This window comes from Centropristis striata, unplaced genomic scaffold, assembly GCF_030273125.1.
Source record: "Centropristis striata isolate RG_2023a ecotype Rhode Island unplaced genomic scaffold, C.striata_1.0 Scaffold_27, whole genome shotgun sequence".
NCBI lineage: Eukaryota > Metazoa > Chordata > Actinopteri > Perciformes > Serranidae > Centropristis > Centropristis striata.
In genome coordinates, this window is record NW_026739043.1 from 313,736 (window position 1) to 318,800 (window position 5,065).

Here is a 5,065-nt window from a genome sequence, read left to right on the forward strand (position 1 = left end):
AACAGAGAAGCAGCAGTAACTCCAGGACTGCACAGGGGATAATCCACAGCATAGCCGCAGCAGCACGCCAGCAGTCCGACGTGTAGGAGATGGAGTCACTGCGGGACAGACAGGTGGGCTTGTGGAGGCGATGAGACTGGCAGAAATCAAGGTAACTCTCACTTCATACCTGAGCTGAAGAACCGCTTCAAGGGGGACCTTTTGTGAGAGGGCCCAGTTTTATGGAGTTTTCAAAAAAGTCATGAGACCACTGTTGTCAAATAAAGGTAATTACAGACCTAATTGCTGACCATGTTTGTGTAATGTTTTTTGTCTTATTTTTTAAATAACTGACTGCAGTAAATAAAATCATACTGCTTTGTTGTTCACAGTAAAGCAAACCATCGCCATGATCAAGGCTTTGCCGGACATGTTTCCATCACATGTTGCTCCACCCAAGAAGTTAGCACATGCAAGTGAGAGGATGCTTCACATCCTTGAGGTAAGATATTCATGCATCTATGACAGTATACAGTATTTTCTGTGTTCCACGACTTGATCATAGTCCTTCAATAGTGAATTGTTTTGTGATTGTTTTTCTTATTGTGTGTCAGTCTGCAGAAGACCCCAACTCCTTCCTCCAAGCAGGACCACTCCTCAGCCCTGTCATCATTGTGTGCTAGACCAACTGCATCCTGGCCATTGGCACCAAGCCTGTGCTCATCTTGCCAAAAGAGGACATCGCTGACAGCGTAATGGACATAAGGGCATGCTACTACACTTTTCACCTCACCTTGCTGAAATGCATAGCCACACTCCTGTCTGTCCTGCAGACAGAGGTACTGATGGACACCATACACCAAAGAGATATGACGTCCTCATATACAAAAGCTATCGCTGACTGGAACAGATTCATCACTGAGTAGTGCATGAATATTAAAGTTGATGCCCGGTTCCATTATTGTTTGCCTTGGGTGATACAGTTTGTTGAGGTCTCACAAGAATATGGCACTGTATCAGATGTTTACATATTATATATATTATTATACAGTTTACCTTTCAGTTTAGGCTCCTCCCACACTCACACCACCTCATATCATGCTACACACACACACACACACACATACTCTGCTGTGCACTAATGTTGCCTGTTCTCACCTGTCCAGCTGATATGTAGCTGCATGCACACTACTTTGTGTGTGTGTGTATTCAAATATGTATCTGTGTGAGTATGACTGTATTACAAGTCTCACTTTCGCCTTTTAACCTTGAAGGATGTTTTGTTGTGCTCATGTGCATGTTAAATATAATAAAGACGCATTTCATGGAAGTCTGCTTCATTTCCTGTTCTAGTACTGTCAGGATCACTGATTATTGCCTTATTTCAAAAATTATTCACCTCCTTCAAGTACTCTGCCTCACTTCTGCCTGAACCCTCTCCCACACTTATTGCCACCATCTACCGCCCACCAAAACACAACAAGGACTTTATAAATGACTTCTCTCACCTCCTCACCCATCTGTCCTCTCTCTCCCATAACACCATTATCCTCGGGGACTTTAATATTCATGTGGACAATAATACAAACTCTCTCTCAAAAGACCTCTCATCCTGCTTAGATTGTTTTGGTTTGCAACAATACATCAGCTTCCCAGCACACAGTAAAGGACATATACTGGACATTGTCTGCTGCTCAGGTGTCAAACCCACTGATTGCAAGCCACACATACTCCCATACTCTGACCACATGCTCATCACTTTCAACATCAACCTCTCTCTGTCCAAAATCATGCTCCCCCGCACCATCTCATTCCGCAAAAAATCAAGGACATCAACACTGACGCATTTACATCTGACATTCACAATTTTCCCAACTCTGATCCCAACAGCTCACCTGGTTTCACACTACAACTCAAATCTCCATAACCTCCTCAACTCACATGCTCCACTTAAAACCAGACCCGTCTCCTTCTCTCGCTCTGCACCCTGGTTCACCCCCGCCCTCCGCCATCTGAAATCCCAAGGACGACAACTGGAACGCCTCTACAACAAAACCGGACTCACCATTCACAAAGAAATGTACAATAACCATGTATTGCACTACAAGGACAGTCTCTCTTCAGCCAAATCTGCATATTACTCCGGTCTAATTCATTCTAATAAACATAGCTCCAAAACTCTCTTCTCTCTCCTCACAAATATTACAAAACCACCCGACTCTCTTCCCCTCCATATGCATTCTGCTGATTTCTGCAACTCACTCATGACCTTTTTCATCTCCAAAATCACCGAAATCCGCCAACACCTGACCTCAGCTGCAGTCTCTGGAGTGGATGTTCCTGGCCCCCCACTCTAACACATTAACTTACGTTTTGTTGAATTACAAGGGTTTGGGTTGGTGCAACAGCTGTGGTGAGTGTTTGGGATTCTTGTTCTGCAGTCTGGTTGACAGCTAGGACCACCCCAGTATCTAAAGAAAAGCAACAGAAACAGAAAGAAATGTGCTGTTAGATGCAGTTGGCAAAAACAAGAGATATAAGATAAGAGATGAGATATGACTTTTATTAGTCCCGCAGCAGGGAAATGTAGTTGTCACAGCAGCTGAAGATACAGACACATAGATATAGAAGACAAAATAAAGAATATAAAAATAAGACATATACATATATTCTATAGACATTACAACATACATTTCTGCTATTTGGCATTTATTGTTAATATATATATTTTTTTGTGTTTGTTTTCCTAAAAGTACTTTGCATTTTACAGATATTGCACATTGGGGAAAATATATTTTAGCATATTAAATAGGTTCAATAGCAACTTACATTTGCAGGGTGAATGCTTTTTCTGTAGGCTACACACAGTAGGCCTACTTGATAAAGTTCTAAGATTTAATTTAATTTAATTAGTTACCTTGTCAGGGTTTCTTAAATGTCATGGTAAGATTTATTCGGTTTATCAAATGCTTTTCACAGGACATGATGCTGTTGACAGCTTAGAACCTGTGTTGGACAATAGCTGAACTACTTGTAGCCAGTGTTGGGAGTTACAAAAGTAATGTATTACGCTTTGTAGTACAGTATTGTAAGGCATTACCAATAAAAAATAAGTAATATGCTACATATGTAACTCATTGCAATTCTCAAGTTACAATGCCCTTTAACCCAAAATTGAAAGGAGCTTCTTTTTTTATTTGTACCTGCGATGACATTCAGACATTTGACACCATTGAAGACAGTCCAGAATGTAAATAGATAAGTCTACACTACAGTGTCGTTCAGTAGCTTTGTGGTAGCTTCACTATTTTCTGAATCAAGTAACTTTTCGGTAGCTTAACTCCTTTATTGATCAAGTTGGCCACACAAGCTACTCTTTTCTGGGGTATTTCTGTGGCTAAACACAGTGCTGCACTGACAACAACACAGCCACAACCAGCCTAGTATTAAAATAACTACTATCGACAGGGTTTTAATGCAGTGTAAATATGCCGAATATGATTACCAAATTCCGATAATCTTTCGCCAATTGTGTCAAGATTACTTGATAGCTCTGTTTTGAAAGTAGTCTCTAATTTAGAGATGCAACTGCAACAGGCGCTCTCAAATTTGAGCAAATTCTTCTGTTACTATTGTTTGCAAAACGTTTTCCTCACAGCCAGTAGCCTGTGAACACTGATCTTTTTTTTCAGCCAATTTAAGAGTTTGTGAGTATTGATCTAATTTAGAGTTCAGCTCACGAAATGCTGCCTGGCCTATTAAATCACCCACTTCTTCGAAACACTCAGAGACTGCAGGGATATTTATATCTATATCAGCAGATGGCACAGATGTGCAACCCGTAACAAAATCCTTAAACAATGACCCTTCAACACCAGTGTTACTAGAATAAAACAGGTCTAACCAGTCACAGACATAGGGTTCAGGTGTTCTGTCCACAAAATCTATCAAATCACCAGACTGTATTTCAACATCAACAGGTGTACAATCATTAATTAAGATAAGCCTGTTGTGTTGTTTTGATGTTATGATAAAATGTTATGTGATATTGTATGTGATGTTGTATTTTTTCTTAATCGTATCGTAAGTGTTTGTATATGTATTTTGTATATTGTACGTATTTTTTTATTTTTTATTTTTTTTGTTTGTTTGTTTTTTGTTTCGTAATTCTCTGCTTTTTTACATCATGGCCAGGGGACTACAGATGAAAACTAGCCTTCTGGCTAACTCTGGCTTTTTTAACCATGTATAATCATGTGTTTTATGAAATTGCACTGTCCCCTTTTAAATAAACTAATAATAATAATAATAATAATTAATTAACACACCGTTACAAAAAACAGATTGTACATCACCTGTGGTAAAAATATTCTGTGGCACTGCTGATGAAGCTGGTGATGTTCAGTTCCTCCTCCAAACAACACGTGGAAGCTTCTGTCTCAGCCACTGAGGCCGTATCGCCACCCACTGGTCTACAAAAATACACACACATACATACTTCATATATATATATATATATATGTATATATATATATATATATAGAGAGAGAGAGAGAGAGAGACAGAGGGACCATTGTATTTATCTTAGCTTTCTATAGTACATAAAAACAGTTAGCTGTCTATAATGAGGTGTAGATGCAGCAAAATATTGAAGAAAAATGGAATGAGCCGGTGTGATCAATCAGAGCTTTTAGTTACGTACACGGAGAGAGTCCTCAGCAATCTCTCCCGACAAAGTAAACTTTCTTCCTTATATACAACATTTCAGCCTTACATGATCAAAGAGAGGAGGAAGGTACAGGTGAAGTAGCGTCTTAATGAGATTAACATACAGGAACCAGACATTGAAAGTAGTGAGACACATGAACTTCGAAGAAACAATAGAAACGTAGATTGGGAACCAGTTCAGTTAATTGCCATGCAATACATATGTTAAACCCCTGCAGTTGGCCTGTCTGCCCATTTGTCTATGAGACATGATTTAATTAAATGTTGTGGAAATGTTTGTGGAAAAATAGTTTTAGATTCTTGATATTTAAACAATAGAGGACAGTCATATACTAGTATATACATGCGTTCTTACTGT